The sequence below is a fragment of the Mytilus galloprovincialis genome, chromosome 13, assembly GCF_965363235.1.
Source record: "Mytilus galloprovincialis chromosome 13, xbMytGall1.hap1.1, whole genome shotgun sequence".
Lineage (NCBI taxonomy): Eukaryota > Metazoa > Mollusca > Bivalvia > Mytilida > Mytilidae > Mytilus > Mytilus galloprovincialis.
The window spans coordinates 35002681-35021909 of record NC_134850.1 but is presented as its reverse complement, the minus strand read 5'-3'; the positions used below and the strand labels follow the sequence as shown (position 1 = coordinate 35021909).

Below are 19229 nucleotides of genomic sequence, written 5' to 3'. Positions count from 1 at the left end.
AAGTCAGGAATATGACAGTTCTTGTCCATTCGTTTTTGATGTGTTTTAAATTTGTTATTTGATTTTGCCATGTGATTATGGAATTTCCGAATTCATTTTCCTCTAAGTTCAGTATTTTTGTGATTTTACTTTTTCCTTGATTTAGTTAATCTTAATACTTGACAAAATGATTCTCATGAAATGAGAATAAACATCATATATATTTAGAGTAGTATTAAACATATAAAATATGTTGCGTTCCTGTCTTATATCGTCATTCCTTGAGTTCTTTTTTAAAGAATCAAAAAAGTATCCATATAAAACCATACTTTTTACAGTTTTTCCACTATTGTAAATGTTGTTCCTGTTATTGTACATTTTACTCGTATTATTAACAAAAATCATCAGTTTGTCATATTTGTTCTCATCTGAATTTTTTTTTTTTTTTTTAATTCATAAAAATGAAACTAGACAAAATATCAGAATTACATTTAGAATTTTCATTCGAGAGTTACGAAATGGAGTTCATCTTCCACCTCTATATAAAATAACGGGTAAAATCTATTTTATAAGCTGCCGTATACCACAATGTACCATCTAATGAGTTTAATAAATATCGTGCTGTTACCTATCTTTATTTTGGCATAGTTTAATACCATTTTCATCTAAATTAAGTGGAAAGTATTATCTATTATACATTTTCTAAACTAATACTCTAATTCGCCGATATTATTTCCGTATGTAGTAACCTTAGTTTCAAGACCTCTTGTTAAAACCATTCATCGAAGAATCAACGTGCTCATCACGACCTGTCAATGTGTTATTTTGAATGATTTCGTGCTAGTTGCGAGTATTTACAAGTCTTACGTTTTCCCCACGCTTGTACCATTTACTAAATCGCAAACAGTACATAAGAATGTGTAAAGTTTAACCATCTTTTTGTAAATTGTTCGTAATTACAAGTTATGAATACATTTATCTTTTTAATCCGTCAAGTCATCCTAACATCACCAGAATGAAACCGTGAACAATATGGAAGCATTTGTGACAATCAATTAATTATCTGTACGAAAAAGGAAACTGACAGAAATACAAATCAAGAAAACAATTGTCTTGAATTGGGGATTCCCTCGAGTAGTTTTCGGATGGTAAATTACTGTTGCTTTCGGTTTATGAGCGGTTTTCGATACTAACTTGGAGAAATGTTGTTTTTAACATGTCAAAAACTTGCATCTCTATCCAATGATCTTTGAGACTGTTTGCAAGTCGAAAGATATATACAAATTTTTTCGATTTACTTCGCGTTTTGATCTTTAAGTTATTGCTCGAAAAAACTGTGTATTTGAAGTGAGCATTCATAATTGTAAATATTTAGAAATCTACTCTTTACAATTATATACACCATTTAAACGTTTAACATGTATAAATAATTACCTAATTGTCATTATATTGTATTTCGTGTCTAGGAACATCTATTCATGTAACATATTTGAATATAATAACTCCATAAAAAGCTTTATCATACATTCCTTTACACTTCAGATTATAGACGATTTGAAAATCGGTGAAGAGCAGATACATTATCTACTTGAAGATGATTACATTCCTGTAAGATTTGGATAGCAATGTAGTTTTAAAGATAAAACTGTTCCGCTAACTTAGATAAGACTATACTGTAAGCGTAACCTATGTGTTTTAAATTCTATCATTAAATTTGGCTGTTTTTTCGTGTGTTCAACAGTTGATGACCGCGTCGATGTTGTAGCTTTAAAAATGATATATGCTAGCATTTAAAAGTTTATCCTCATCATTCAATTGATAAATTATAATATTTACACATTGCAACAAAACTAAATGTTAAAATAGAAAAAAATAAAATCACAAAAATACTGAACTCCGAGGAAAATTCAAGCGGAACGACCATAATCAAATGGCAAAGTCAAATAAGAAAAGGAGAACAACTTTCATATTCCTGACTTGGTACAGGCATTTTCAAATGTAGAAAATTTTCGTTTTATAAGAAAATACAATTTCATTGATTAGTTTAAATTCTTATCATCTATAGTAACAGTGATAAGAACCTTTTTGAACTTTGATATGCTGTCTCTAAAGGCAAGCTAAATGGATGAAGATAAAGATGTAAAAAACCTATATTGAGAACAGATGGACAAATGGCAAATTAAGAGGATATGCGTAACACATAATACTGCCATTTTAAATTGATAAATTAAATAGATTAATGCATTGACTATTATTCAAAGTGAATCGTCATTTCACATTTCATCAATCTTAAAAAAACAGCTATACGTAGAGAAATCTGTCGCACATAAAACAAGAAGTTGCACTCGTTCGCATGCTAAAACAATAGAAGTCTGTTTAACATATTAGACCATTTAAAGTATAAGCAAACAGAATTATCCCTAGAGTAGAAAAATTCGATTTACTGTAAAGTTTTGATCAAATGTGAAGCCATTCAAATCAGCAAAAGTTAACACAAATTTAATAAATAGGCGACAGAACAGACGGACATGAAAAGTGATAAACGATGGAAGTCACACAAAAGTCTTTCAATGCATACTTTAAACAGCAGCAAAAAATAAACAAAACGATTGCCAATTCGAAGACTTTTGTTAACATTTCCACCGAGTCAATTCAGTAGTTTTCGTTTGTTGCTGTATATCATATATATTTATCTTTCAATATTTTGTACACAAATCCAGACGCTAATTTTCTCTTTTGAACTGGTCAACATTTCTCGATGACTTTAATTGGTTTTGCTCACTGTTGTAGATTATACAGTGACCTATAGTTGTTAACTTCTTTTTCAGTTGGTTTCTGGTGGAGAATTATCATTGACAATTATTCTAAATTTTTACCTTTATATACAATACGCTTTGACGCACGATGAAATTTATGGTTTGACAGAACAGAATAAACATAAATAGATTAAACTTATTAGAAGCTCAAGAGGGAGTAATACGGATAACGAATATTTGTGAATATGATACCTCGTAGGATATATACTGAGCTCGCAACCTAGAGTAGTATAAATGTCTCTTCCTCGGTACATTTATATTTATCAATAAACATTCAATAACCCTCTATTCCTATCAATAGTATTACACTTTGAGCTGATGAATATGCAGTGTCTTAACTACCCCTGCAAAGAACTTTTGGAATCAAAAGTTTATTATATCAAGTACGGTGACTGATCCATTATTATTGTACACAGCAACCCTCCATCAGAGGTAATCATGATAGGCAATGTAAGTTCTGAAATACCTTATCAACATGCATATTTATACCCTAAAATACATGAACTACTGGATTGCTATTACTTTTTATCATATGTTTAGTAGTAAATACAGTAGTTTTGCATATGTGATAAATAGCCTGCTGTTTAATCCATATCGCGCAACTTTGATGCGCACCCTTTATCGCATACCCTTTATCACACCCCTACCCTTTATCACACCCCTACTTTTTTTTTTTTTTTTTTTTTTTTTTTTTACATAAAGTCAGTTTTGGTTTTTTTTTTTGCTTAAGAAAATTTTTCCTCAAAATAGGTAAACTTTTGAATGACGTCATTGTTTGGTATGTGACGTCACGAACGTCGAGTTTTCATATTGTATGTGACGTCACGAACGTCAAGTTTTCATATTTTTTGGCACACTAAATGCAACTATGAAAAATACAAAACACACAAATTAATACAATAATAAACAAAATATTTTTAAAACAACAGCACGCAAATTGTGGGGGTAACCCAGGTGCGTCGGATAAGTAATTGAGCAGTTCTTTTAAGGCCTTTGAAACAAGACAAAAGTAGAACTGAAGGTAACCCAGTGCTATGGATCAGAAAACAGTTCATATAATATAATACTCTTCTGTTGAAATATATGATAAAGTGTATAATACATGGCAAAATCCGTATCACATGCCGTATCACCCTCGACCAATATCATCCCTCGGGCCTAAAGGCCCTTGGGCTGATATTGAAGTCTCGGGGAGATACGACATATGATACGGAGTTTGCCATGTATTATTCTCTGTTAAATATATCACATATCACAATCGAAAATAATAATATGTGTATTTATGTTATTCCCTTTCATACAAATAACACGTAATTAAATTAATTTTAAATTATTTATGTCTGTAAATAGCTATTAACCAGGAGTTCCAAAGTGAGAAGGTGAAGTCACCTTTGGAAAGTTTTACGGACCCCATCAAGAATTGGTGACAACGGTTATGTTCCAACTGTAGTAACCACAATATTTACTCAAATGTTACTTACATAATTAGACTTGATACCACATTCGCAAGAACATTAACAGCACATTGCGTGTAACATACTGAGCAAGACCTGCTTACCCTTCTCGAGCATGTATGTTTTTGGTGGGGTTCGTGTGGCCCAGTCTTAATTAATTTATATAGTGTTTAGTAGACGTTTTTCGTCTGTTTCCGGGTTTTTTTGTCATGGTGTTGTCAGTTTGTTGTCGATTTGTGAGGGCGAATATCTCATTCCTGTGAAGTCAATTTCATAAAAAAAAAAAAAAAACTGCTTGTGGTATTTATAAACTGGTGTTATTTTAGATGTCTAAAAAAGACATGAACTTTATTTTGCATCAATATGTTCATTTGCTATAATAGTGAAAATTAATTTTTGAAGAAGTGTCTATTGTTGTTTAATCCAATTGCATCTGAATGGGATATAGTTTTTATAGATCATTAAGTAGATTTTTAATTCAAATTGATGAACACTAACAAAAACCAAGAATATGCTTGACATTTTACAACCATCATTTTGTACACTTTCAATAAAATTATGCAAGTGAACTTGAGTTGCTCTAAATCTTGACATTTAACCTTTGCTCGTGTAGTGCGTGTTTAACATGTTTAAAGAGTGCAACAAAAATGTTACCTGTGTCGATGTTTGCTTTTGTATCATTCGGACATGTTCAAAACCTGCATACTTAGTGTTAAAAAATGATACATGCAGACATTCAATAATTGTACATCAGCATTTAATCAATGAACGGTAGCATTCACACTTGGTCACACAATTAAAAGTTCAATAAGGTTTTCTAAAACACATATGGTAACAGTATTTACAATATGCTTGAACTTTTCAATGCTGTTACTAAACTCAAGCTGAATGGGGAAAAGTTTGCAAATAACGAAAGGTAAAACAAACCAATTGTGAGGGGAAAAAAGACGTCGGACAAAGTTTGAAGTGGTCCGCAACACATACCACAACCCTTTCTCAAAGTTATGAATTACATAATACATGTAGTTAATGGATTGGTTATTATGCAAGAAGAATCCCCGTTTAATTTATCCTTGATTTAAAACTGTTAAGAACACAATTGCCAAACGAAACAAGACTGTTCACTCGGTCTAGTGTACCATACAAACCATACTTTTAAGAAATAGGCAGAAAGGGTCTGACAGATCCGAAAAGCAACTGTCGAAGCTGCTGACGAAATATTAAGTCAAATCATGCTTCGGTAGTACTAGAGAAATGTGTCAGAAATAAATGTTGATTCCAAAAACTGACGATTCAACATATTAGCAAAGAGGAATAATTTGTCGAACAGATCCGAAAAGCGAAAAATCGCTTAAACTTCGTCATACCATCCCTGTCAAGTGCTGAACTATATATCAAGTCATTTTGATCATTATAGGTAAAAACTGAAAAAAAGTGACGGTGATATGTCATTGACGAAAGATCAGACGGAAAAATAGGTGATAAACGATCGCGATGATATGGCACATAACAATCGAACAAATTAATATTTCCGACAACAACAAATGATTTCTTATTTATGGGTGTTGTCTTCTCTTTTTTCAAGACTCACTTTGAAAAGGAGATAACTTATATCTAAAGAATTGTGATGACTGCAATCAAAAGTATTATATTTTCAGGAAGAATCAGTTCGAAACCATTCACTTTGGTAACATTACCAGTCATGACTGAGAACGTTAAAAAAGAGGGAATAAAGATACCAGAGGGATACTCAAACTAATAAATCGAAAATAAACTGACAACGACATGGTGAAAAAAGAAAAAGACAAACAGATATACAATATTACACAAAACACAACATAGAAAACCAAAGACTAATCAACACGAAACCCACCGAAATCAGGGGTTGATCTGAGGTGCTCTGGAAGGGTAACCAAATCCTGCTCCACACGTGGCACCCGTCGTGTTAAGGATATGCTAGGTCTAACATTCAAAACGAAACCCGAATTTCAGAAATCGTCATTTTTAAAGGAAGTGATATCATTTTGGAAATCAACTTAATAAACTTTTTGAATTATTTAATGTTATTTTTTTTTTTAGAAAGATAAATACCCCATTGAACATGTGTAAAAAAGCAAGAAAATATACAATAGTCCAAGACACTAAAATTTCGCACATCACTATACATTTAACAAAAAAAAATGCAGATAAATAAAGGCAACAGTAGTATACCGCTGTTCGAAATTCATAAATCGATTGAGACAAAAACAAATCCGGGTTACAAACTAAAACTGCGGGAAACACATCAAATATAAGAGGAGAACTACGACACAACAGAAACACAACATTAGAATGTAACAAACACAGACACAAACTATGATATAACAATGGCCATTTTTCTGACTTGGTACAGGACATTTTAAGGGAAAAATGGTGGTCTGAACCTGTTTTTGTGGCATGCCAAACCACCCGCTTTTATGGCAATGTTAAATATAACATTAAAATGACAACATTGCATAACAGGACTACAATACAAATAAATGGGAGAAGATATAGGACAGAGAAACACACGAATAATAGCTAACAAAAGGTACAAGGTTTAAAATTTAATACGCCAGACGCGCGCTTCGTCCACACAAGACTAACCAGTGATGCTCAGATGAAAAAAGTTCGAAAGCCAAAATAAGTACAAGTTGAAGAGCACTGAGGACCAAAAGTTCCGAAAAAGTTGTGCCCAATACGGCCAGGATCCTCTGCCCGGGACAAGAACATCCTTATTATTTAGAACAACTCACGCTTTTGCAAACAGTAAATTTTATAAAATGACTAGATAATAGATATACATGATAAAACCGAAGTGGCGACTAACTACAGAATAAAAACGGACACATCACATAAAACAACCCAAACCAGCACACAAAAATACACAGCCGAGTTAGCCAAAGCCATCAACGCACAAATCGACGTCACATTCGAATTTCTAAAAAAACTTCCCAAAAAGCAAGATAGAAATAGGACAGAATTCAAGATTAGATTTGCAACACCGATATAACATTTATCAACAACAACAAAAACCACAATACTAATCAATATCAAACTGTGGTAGTAATCAGACAATCAACTGCATCTTCTAGCCATGTTGGTGCTTCTTCCGAATCAAACTGTAAACCAAACCCATCGTATAAATTTCGTTGACCCAAACTAAAATCTAACAAATGAACCGGGTGATTAATTATCTTTACCATAACACACGAATATAACAGAAAATAATAAGATTTACAACTACAAACGTTAAGACATTTGACAAAATCCGATGAGAATAACAAAAATAACATAAAAAAAAAATACATGAATTTGGGATAGAAAAGTACCGTGACACGTCTTATAGCAATTCGAATTCACACTCAGCAAAACAGTCACAATCGGGAATAAGTCACTTTCGGGAATCAAAAGATCAGACGACGTAATGACAAACCACAATCTAACACGTGGTAAAAATGTCCTTAGTTAGTTTGGACAAAGACACATCGTATGGATCAACCAATTCGTGATGTTGTCCGTAAAATTTACGAGTGTCATTTTTAATCTGTCCTCCTCATAACTGTTTAGAGCAGTTTTTTCGTTAGGAGCACACTCTTGTATATGAAGTACGTATAGTGGGACTATGCACGAGAATAACGTATCAATTTAGATATGTAAACACCATACGAAGGGGCAGAGGGTATGCTACTGCAAAGAAAGGGAAATTGATAATTGGGAAGTTGAAATCGTCCCGTTTATCATAGATTTTCGTGGGAAGTCGTCCATCTGTGTCAATATTGAGGAAACGATCAAGGTATGAAACAGTCCTTCTAGTATCAGTAGTATCCTTAATTTCAAGTTCACTGGAATATATGAGATGTAAGTATTGGCTGAAATATGGGTTATTCAATGATAGGACATCATCAATATATCGGAAAGTAAAATAAATGAATTTCGCAAGGTGCTTTTTCTTTTTGTCTTTTGGAAGGTTCTGAATGAATTCTGTTTCATACGAGTACAAAAACAAATCGGCCAGTAGGAGTGCACAATTAGTACCCATTGGAATACCGACTGTCGGTTGAAATATAAATCCTCCAAACTAAAAAAATATATTGTCGATCAAAAAGTCCGGCATTTTGATAATATCATCTACAGTATATTTTCTGGAAGATTCCGTGTGGTTCTTCACAAAATATGAATTATGTTAACCCAAAACAAGAAATTTGTATCTACGATTCCCATTTTAATAGAATAAGCTCTGTTTAATGAGATGGTGAAGTCGATCTTTCAACTGAGCATGGGGAATAGTAGTGTAAAGCGTAGAAAATCAAAAGTCTTTATGTTGCTGCAAAATTGCAAAGATTGTGATCGAAGATTAAGCAGTAGATCTTTCGAATTTTCGATAATCCACATCTGGTTAACACCACTGGTAGAATATATCTCATCACAATATTTTTGTAGCCCATCTTTAACTGTAGAAAGAATAGTAGTCAATACTTTAGAAAAATGTTTAGTCTAACATTTTGATGACCCAGCTATGTATCGTTTTCTTTGATATTGATACCAAAAGAAAGAAGGGAAAAAAAATGTGATGTTGTAAAATTTCGTCCTTGGTAAATGATGTTAAAGAATATGTAGGATTACCAGTAATTATCTTTATTCCAAGCTCTGTTGTGAGACATTGCAAATAACATGAATAATGGTTTTTACATATGAAGACAATATTATTGGAGGCTTTATCTGCTGGAACAACGACATATTTGTCATGCAAAGAGGATAAAGCATCCACAACATCCGGAGTATTGAAAGGGTTAGTAACTCTTGTGCTCATAGTACATCGTAGTTTTTTAATGCGCTTCTGAATGCATGATCGAATAGCTTTGATCCATTCAGACAAAGTGTCCAGTTCTGGTTCGTCTGGTTCGCGCTTTACCCATTTTCTTGCATAGTCCTCAACTGCATCCATCAGTAACTTACAGTTCTTTTTCCAGTTGATGGGCTGGGGAATTCTATATTTTAGTCTTTGGCTAACAACTCTCTTATCTGTTCATTGATAACGATGCCAAGGTCACCAGTAATAACATGACCAGCTGGACTATAATTGTATTGTGACGATGCACATGAGCAATCCGGAGGTTTGGATTTCACGATCCTTGAGGTTAAAGGCCTCTAAAAACATCTTGTGGTTGAAAATCTTGGATGCAATAGACTTGTTGTAAGTATAAAGCCTCGGTCACACCTTACCGGATAGCTCGAACGGACGCCTAACGGATAACTTATTTTCAATCCGTTGATGTCCGTTAGACGTCCGTTTTTATCCGTTAGGCGTCCGTCCATATCCGTTGCATGTCCGTTAAGCGTCCGTTTTATCCGTTGACGTCCGTTCTGTCCGGTGGAAAATTTTGAGCATGTTCAAAACTTTGAACGGACGTCCAACGGATAAAATGTCCGTTGAAAGTCCGTTAGGCGTCCGTTAGGCGTCCGTTTTGTACGGTACTCGTCCGTTTTGTATCCGTTACGTGTCCGTTATGCATCCGTTGGAGATCCGGTAGACCAATTCACCAACGGACGTCTACCGGACGCCTAACGGATGCCTAACGGATAAAACGGATGTGAAACGGACATTAACGGAAGGATAACGGATAAAACGGATGCCTACCAGATGTAAAACGGACAAATGCCTATTGAAATTTCGCGTCAGAAATGCCAATAATTGGTATGCTAGATTTTCGTAAGTGTCATGAATATTTATTATTCGTGATGGATCTTGGAGTAACAGCACGTCTTCGCTTCCAAGCAGCCCTTATTCAGGCCATACTTAACTTAAATGTAGCAAATATAAACCTTATAGCTGTCGAAAGGAGAAGAAGGAGAAGACAAAGGAGATGGTGGACACGACCATGGCTTAGTCCTGAAAGACGACGCAGTTTTGGTCTATATGACCAACTCATGACCGAACTTAGGCGGGAGGATCGGCGTACACTTCCTTCGAATGCCCACAGAGATGTTCGACGAGGTATTGCAGCGGGTTGGACCTCGCATAGCCAAGCAGTATACCTTTTACAGAAATCCGCTGGAACCAGGACTCAAGTTAGCAATTACACTTAGACATCTTGCTTCTGGAGCAAAATATCGTAGCATGCAGAACGGATGGAGAGTTCCGCATAACACCATATCCGTTTTCATACCAGAGTTACATAATATAAACAAATTCAGAAAATCAACTTAAACTCTATAAAAATGAATTACCACACTGCTTCTACCTTGACTTTTTTAATCAGAGGAGCTCTATATTTGCACATATATCATGCTATACATCACGCAATACAAAATAAAATCAACTAAACCAGTTAACTAAAGTGACCCTCGTGTGTAAACACGTAAAAAAAATCGGATAAATTGTTCAATTTGTTTGGTACATGTGACCTTGATACCTGTCCTACTGACCACACTTTCTCAGAAGCAAATATTATAACATATATACCATGTCCATCTGACGCGCCTTTAATTTTCAGATGGTTTATTGCTTTTAATTTTCAGATGGTTTATTGCCTTTAATTTTTAGATGGTTTATTGCCTTTAATTTTTAGATGGTTTATTGCCTTTAATTTTCAGATTATTTTGTTCACCCGTTTTATCCGTTACGCTTCCGTTAGGTGTCCGTTTTATCCGGTACTCGTCCGTTGGATGTACGTTCGACGTCCGTTCTGTCCGGTACGTATCCGTTTCACGTACGTTCAATGTCCGTTGTGTGTCCGTTAGGCATTCGTTACATGTCCGTTAGTACACCAACGGACTCCCAACGGATACAAATTTTGTCAACGGATAACTTTTTTTTTATCCGTTAGGCGTCCGTTCGAGCTATCCGGTAAGGTGTGACCGAGGCTTAAGAAATAACAGGTGTAGCTTTATTTTTGAAGTTATCGGGTATAGATTTTTGTACAGATTTCTGATGGAAAATATTGCTAATATTTACAGCATCTAAACCTTTATTGGCGAATTGACTAAACGTGCATGTTCGAAATAGATATACAATCAATGTATTTCCTGACGCGCGTAAGAGAAGCTCATGGCCGATGGAACAACACTAACATTAAAAGTAAAATATCGTATCATAAAACTCATAAAACAAAATCAAAATCAGATGAAACCTCAATCATGTCAAAATATATTCCATAGAAAAATAGACTGTTCCTTAGTTATTAGTGGATCCATAGTGGTGATTATATGAGTAAACCCCAGGTGAATATTCGTATTCAAGTAAAAACCAGGAACAGAGGATGGTATCGTGGCTACAATAGATGGAAAATATCAATCTGAGAAAACAGCTTACTTGTAAATTATCATTTAAAACAACTTAGTGAAAGCTGCTACAAGTAATCTCTTTTCAATAGCTAACTTCTAAGCAGCAACCCTTTATTAGAACAGTTAACTTGTAGAAATAAAAACCCTTATCAAATTAGTTTGCATGTAAGCAACCCTTCAGTTTGCTTCTAAGCAGCAATCTTCTAAATGAGTAAGCTATAGAATTAAGGATTTATTTTGGGGAAACAAAACTATGCTTTATTGTAGGAGATATAATATTACATATGAAACTTCAACCGTTAATGATTAGATATGTCTCGTAAGTGTTTATATAGATATTACAAACGAATCATTTGTGACGCCTTCCATTTATGCATGTTGCTCAAATAAAACAACTATTATCGTCACTTGTCTTTCCTTTATCTGAAGAAGATCTAAAAGGCGGGAAAAGGGACATTCAAAAACTCAGATGCCAACTTGTAAAGAGTGTCGATGAGACAACAATAAAACTATTTAAACATGAAATATGATGTGGACCAAAAGAAATATATATGAAACAACAATAAGTTTATTTAAACATGCGATTTTGTGTTTAATAGTTCATTTCTAACCAGAAGCAATACAGTTGATATGTATATCATTAACATTTACATGTATGTCACAACAAAACATTTAAAATGCAATCGGAGGCAAGACTACAAAGTATAAATCATTCAAAGGAATGTAATGAAAATTTTATATCTGTGGCGTATATTAAATATTTAACTAAATTAGACAAGTCCTTTACATTCTTTGTTGACAATACCTAAACTAATTTACAAACAGATGTATTTGTATATTAATACCTTTTTTATAAACCAATTTTCTTATATTGTTATATTTTTGACATTATAAAATAATATGAAATTCATCCTCAATATCACTATGGTTACATAAAATACCTGATCTTTCATTTCTTGCTCTTTTTGTGAATCTACAATATTCAATTTTAGCTTGTGTGAACAAAGTCTATACTTAATTTAAAATCTAATACAGTGTAGATATACGGGTTTTTTTTTTTTTTGTCAAGTAAACTGTAATTTAAAATTATCAACCAGAATCAACAATTGCAGTAGCAGTTCATATCTAAATTTCTAAGCAGTCAAAATATGTTTACAGAATTCTATATGAAGATTTTTTTTTTAAATTAGATGCATTATATAACCCCTATATTATATAACAGGTGAAATATAAACTTTCCATTATAATGCAACATAACTCCAAGATATACATAGCTTCAATAATTTGAAAGTTCTTTAACCTCCACTGGCAGACATAAGCTATCAATAAACTCATTTTCAAATCATTTAAAACATTGAAAGTAGTATGAGTGATAATGGTTTGCCTTGTAATACTCCCTTTTCTACAAAGAAAATGTCAAACAATTCTCCTTTTAACTTTACACAGCTCACAGTATTATCATGATTATCACAAACAGATTTTATACTTGAAAATAGTTCACCACTCATACCACATTTTGTAAGTTTAAATATAAAATATTTCTATTCAAGTTGTCAACATGCACTTTTATAATCTATAAAACAACAATACAGTTTTTTTCTTTAAACCAAAATATTTAAAAATAACTGATTGTAATGGGAAAATAGCATCATTTGCACCATGACCTAGATGTAAACATGATTCTCGTTTTTTTTTATATAGATTAGACCGTTGGTTTTCCCGTTTGAATGGTTTTACACTAGTAATTATGGGGCCCTTTATAGCTTGCTGTTCGGTGTGAGCCAAGACTCCGTGTTGAAGGCCATACATTGACCTATAATGGTTTACCTTTTTTAATTAATTGTTTTTTGGATGGAGAGTTGCCTCATTGGAACTCACACCACATCTTCCTATATCTATGAGATATAGTGTAAACGTGGACCACACAGTGTCGATGAGACAACAATAAGTGAATGTAAACATGAGATATAGTGTAAACGTGGACCAAACACAGTGTCGATGAGACAACAATAAGTGAATGTAAACATGAGATATAGTGTAAACGTGCACCAAACACAGTGTCGATGAGACAACAATACGTTAATGTAAACATAAGATATAGTGTAAACGTGGACCAAACACAGTGTCGATGAGACAACAATAAGTGAATGTAAACATGAGATATAGTGTAAACGTGGACCAAACACAGTGTCGATGAGACAACAATAAGTGAATGTAAAGATGAGATATAGTGTAAACGTGGACCAAACACAGTGTCGATGAAACAACAATAATTGAATGTAAACATGAGATATAGTGTAAACGTGGACCAAACACAGTGTCGATGAGACAACAATAAGTGAATGTAAACATGAGATATAGTGTAAACGTGGACCAAACACAGTGTCGATGAGACAACAATAAGTTAATGTAAACATCAGATATAGTGTAAACGTGGACCAAACACAGTGTCGATGAGAAGACAATAAGTGAATGTAAACATGAGATATAGTGTAAACATGGACCAAACACAGTGTCGATGAGACAACAATAAGTTAATGTAAACATGAGATATAGTGTAAACGTGGACCAAACACAGTGTCGATGAAACAACAATAAGTTAATGTAAACATAAGATATAGTGTAAACGTGGACCAAACACAGTGTCGATGAGACAACAATAAGTGAATGTAAACATGAGATATAGTGTAAACGTGGACGAAACACAGTATCGATGAGACAACAATAAGTGAATGTAAAGATGAGATATAGTGTAAACGTGGACCAAACACAGTGTCGATGAGACAACAATAAGTGAATGTAAACATGAGATATAGTGTAAACGTGGACCAAACACAGTGTCGATGAGACAACAATAAGTTAATGTAAACATAAGATATAGTGTAAACGTGGACCAAACACAGTGTCGATGAGAAGACAACAATAAGTGAATGTAAACATGAGATATAGTGTAAACATGGACCAAACACAGTGTCGATGAGACAACAATAAGTTAATGTAAACATGAGATATAGTGTAAACGTGGACCAAACACAGTGTCGATGAGACAACAATACGTTAATGTAAACATAAGATATAGTGTAAACGTAGACCAAACACAGTGTCGATGAGACAACAATAAGTTAATGTAAACATGAGATATAGTGTAAACGTGGACCAAACACAGTGTCGATGAGACAACAATAAGTTAATGTAAACATGAGATATAGTGTTAATGTGGACTAGACAGCGATTAGTTAAACACAATAAATTTGGACATAAGTTAACCAAAATAAACATGAAGTATGGGTGTAAACATAGATGTGAGCGCAATATGTTAACTTATATAAAACGTCTTTACAAGATTTAACACTCTCCAGCGATGTAAAGCTTTTTAATCTGATTTTGTTCAAATAGACTGGCAAAAGGGAGAGAGGGTCGGATATGTGCGTCTTTAAACCTGATTTATGGAGATTAAAGTATCTTATTTTATCCGAAAAATGTTGTAAACAAACGTCGGAGATTATAATAATAAAACAGAATAAATAATAAGAATCTTACCTTTTCTTGCATAAAATTGCCATTGCATTTGAACTATTGCATACTAAAAGATTGCCTGAGTCAAAATATATACTTGTTGGATTAATTATACCGTCATCTGTGTCACAAATTACGCTTGCAAAACTTCCATTAAAATAAATGGACACAACATTATTTGTTTTGCATCCTGCTATTAAAATAAAGTTTTCTTCTGATGAAATTGACTTGGGTGATACTAAATTTGAATCTTTATATGTCCAAATAGAACACCCTTCCATATCATAACACTGTACTGTGTCATTGCATTCGTCAGAACAGTAAAGTCTTTCATTTTCAACATGGACATAAAATATTCCCACACCTTCAATCGGTAAGCAAGCGCTTACCTTTCCAATTAAGTCCATTATCAAAATTCCTTCAGTCTTGACGACGACAAACAATCTATCTTTATCGTATGAAATACCATAACATTTGTTTTTAAAAACAATGTCGGGCTCCGATTTGTTATTTGTCAAATCGATTATTCCGATTCTATTGCGAGTACACCATGGGAAACTAATTGCAATTTTGTTACTGCCAATCACGGCGATATCAAATGGCCTACCGGTCAATTTAATATTGCGATTAGGAGTTCCATCCTCATTTAGAACTATTAATCGTTTATTACGAGCATGTGAGTCTACAAAAATCATCTGTTTGTTCGGAAGTATGACGCAACTTAATATGATACTTCTAAAAAAAAATTCCTGTGGTATCTTGATTTCTAACGCTTTGGATAGTTTTAATTGGTGGTCAATGGGGCATTGTCCTCTGTTTTTCTGCAAATTACAATAACCGGTATCTAGTGTGTTTACTCGAATATCCCCGAATGACTTTATATCTGCGCACGTAACGAATATATCTTGATTCACCTCCAAAGTTATGTTAATGTTTTGGATTAACTCTAAAACCGATGTAAGCATAGACTCATTGTAATGCAATGTTTTTCCGAGAGCTTTTGCCCCGATAAAAGTTTGTGTATCTGAAGCATATTCCTTCAAAGTATCCATCTGTTTTCGTATTTCATCAAACTTTTTCAGGTGATCGTTAAGAAACATAACAATGTTGTCGATTTTCAGGTTAAATGTTTGGCATTTTTTATTTAAATCTTCAATAATTATACTTTCTACCTGGTCTAGCTTATCGTTAATACATTTTCTATAGCTTCTAACTTCTTCAAGGATTTCATTTTTTTGTTTTTCAATTTCTACCTTATTGTTTTCTCTATCTTTTATAATGTCTCTTAATTGATCTACGACGTCGGCTATATTTGATTCTAACATTGTGACAAATGTTGAAGTTTTAGCGTTCTTACTGACATCACTCAAACGTGCAGCTGGCACACATTTTCCATGAGTAGTCTGCGTACATGTCAAACATATAATCTCTCCATGTGAGGAACAGTACAAGTCCTTTTTCTTATCGTGAACTTCACAGTATTCGTTGAGAGGTATATGTAGTGATGCTAGCAACTGGTTACCTTCTACTGATATCACATGATGGTTCCTGAAATATCTGTTTGCATTGTGGTTCTCAGAACAGGTAATACAAAGGGGCTCTTCACATTCAGTACACCATTTTCTAGCTGTTTCTGTCTTGCTTTTGAATTCGCATGGACTGCAAAGATCTTTTTTATCATTTACGTCCATATTTTAACGCTTAAAAGAGCAGAAAAGAAATAGGATTTACTGTCATTGTATGATATGTCGTAACTAATTAATTGTGCATGTATAAAAGATATGGAAATACACTGTTTCTATCAGTCGAATTAACTAGAAATAGAGTTGGCATTCCAATAATCCCTCCTCAATCACCATGTTTTACTTAAGTATTGATTTGAAACATCATATATTTGGGTTTCGATCACTTCTTGCAAGAAATGTTAAGATGAAAAAAGTGAAAATATACCAGCTGTGGTAGGGGTTTAATCTTTTATATTTTGTTGGTGAGAAATAAGTTCTGACTTGTATTCATTATTGTAATATGATTCAAAGTAAGAGGGCTATGCATCATAGGTGTCATGACTGGTTTCAAGTTTGTGATGTCTTAGTTAAGGTAGCACGGTTGTATTTGCATTCCGGAACATAGGTTGCTCTTTTTTTGTGTACCCTAATTAAGTCAGTGTATGTGAACAGTGTGATTGGACGAAAAATACAGTACTAACTGAACATACTTTCCGGGATGAACGAAGTGTAGAATCATATGAAATAGTTTTACATACAGGTGAAAGTGATTTATTGAGATTTGTTTATTTTTTGTATTCACTGCATGATAAAAAAAAAACATAAAAGCACTAGTCTAAGATTTTGAGAAATAGCAAAAAAAGTAAAAGGCCATGAAACGTATTAAAACTCATTTCTGATTAGTACTAGTATAATGAAAGTACTTCAGTTAACTGTGTGAGTAAATGTTTGCCAGTGTTAGAAAGTGGTGAAAATTCCTTAAATGGCTATCATTATCCCTTATGGGCCAGGAAATACTACCTACCCGCCTATAGTTAACACGTAATTAAGGATGTACTTAGGTGAGGTTAGGTAACAATTACGAAATTAAGAAATTAAAATTGATACTATGAGCTGGTAGAGCATCAATTAAGGATAAAGATAAGCTGAAAATATTGACAGGTCATGGACCTCCTTTTCGAGATATTTGAGATTTAAAATATGGCGGAAAAAGGCTGACTCGGACTTTTACCTTATATTTGCATTGGTATTATTTGGATCTCAAAACAAAAGAAAGAAAATTAAGAATCTTCTCAAATTTTGGTAAATGGCCTTTCATGAGCTATTAAGTCTAATATGAAAAACATAAATGGGTGTTATGGGGCAAACTATTTTACATTGTCTTGTATGGAAAAACACCAAGGAGTCTGAACATTTGACACAAATTCAAAAACCTCACCTAAGTACATCCTTAAACAAAACTGGTGTACATGATTATCTAGGTGAATAGATAATTTAAAAAAGCGCCTTCCGTTTGGCCCCTTCTGTATGAAAAATCAAATAATTACGTCAGTTAGATTTCTTTAAACACATGTAATTAGTTTTGATTCCTTCGGAAATATAATTCCTTAATAACAATCTATGTTTTTTCTTTGTTGTGATGTTATGCTATTGTTTCAGAAAAAGGGAGAAGGTTTGGATCCATTAAAACGTTTAATCCTGCTGCAAATGTTTGCACCTGTCCTAAGTCAGGAATCTGATGTACAGTAGTTGTCGTTTGTTTATGTAATATATACGTGTTTCTCGTTTCTCGTTTTGTTTATATAGATTAGACCGTTGGTTTTCCCGTTTGAATGGTTTTACACTAGTAATTTTGGGGCCCTTTATAGCTTGTTGTTCGGTGTGAGCCAAGGCTCCGTGTTGAAGGCCGTACTTTAACCTATAATGGTTTACTTTTGAAATTGTTATTTGTATGGAGAGTTGTCTCATTGGCACTCACACCACATCTTCCTATATCTATATACCGAAAGAAATTATTACATATGCATTATGTAGTATGTTTATTTTTTTGTCGACACTTTTAAAAACAATGGCGATCGATAGAATAACTATAGATATGACCGCGGATACTAGAACATTTCCATGAACATTGTTATAAGGATATTAAAAATAAATTTTGCTACAATGCACATACAAACATATGATTCTCTATCTATCTGCTTATATTTACCAATATATGAAATACTTACAATTAAATAGAAGAGACATAAATATTTTGCCTTAACGATACTATAAATCCATTGCTGGTCGACAGTTATCAGTTGTTTGATCTTCTATATGTTATGCGTAAATATTGATTTCCGTGTCCTTTATCTTTGTGTGTTAAATTAAAAGTATTTCATTTCATTTAAAATCAATTTAAATGGACTAGACAACATGTCAAACCTAGTATTTCGTTATTTGATATTCGATATTCGATTTTCAATATCCAACCAGCTGCTTACAGTCGGTTTTACATGTATATTCCAATTTAGTTGAAAATCATAAAAAATATAATAATTGATAACATTCAAAGCATGATTTTCATTGTTGAAAGATACGTGGGAAACCTTTAATTGTCTTAAACTTTCGTTGTCCTGAATGTAAACCCTTATCAAAGCTTATGTAAGTCGCAT

General features: G+C 33.4%; 1 long non-coding RNA gene across 1 annotated transcript; it reads right to left on the bottom strand.

Annotated features, from left to right (window-relative positions):
- Positions 1-12121: 12121 nt before the first annotated feature.
- On the bottom strand, positions 12122-18949 carry LOC143056946 (uncharacterized). Its single transcript, XR_012972575.1, has 3 exons — positions 18804-18949; positions 15095-16770; positions 12122-12527 (listed from the first exon to the last, which is right to left on the bottom strand). It is a non-coding gene; the product is annotated as an uncharacterized LOC143056946 (long non-coding RNA).
- Between the last annotated feature and the right edge of the window lie 280 nt (positions 18950-19229).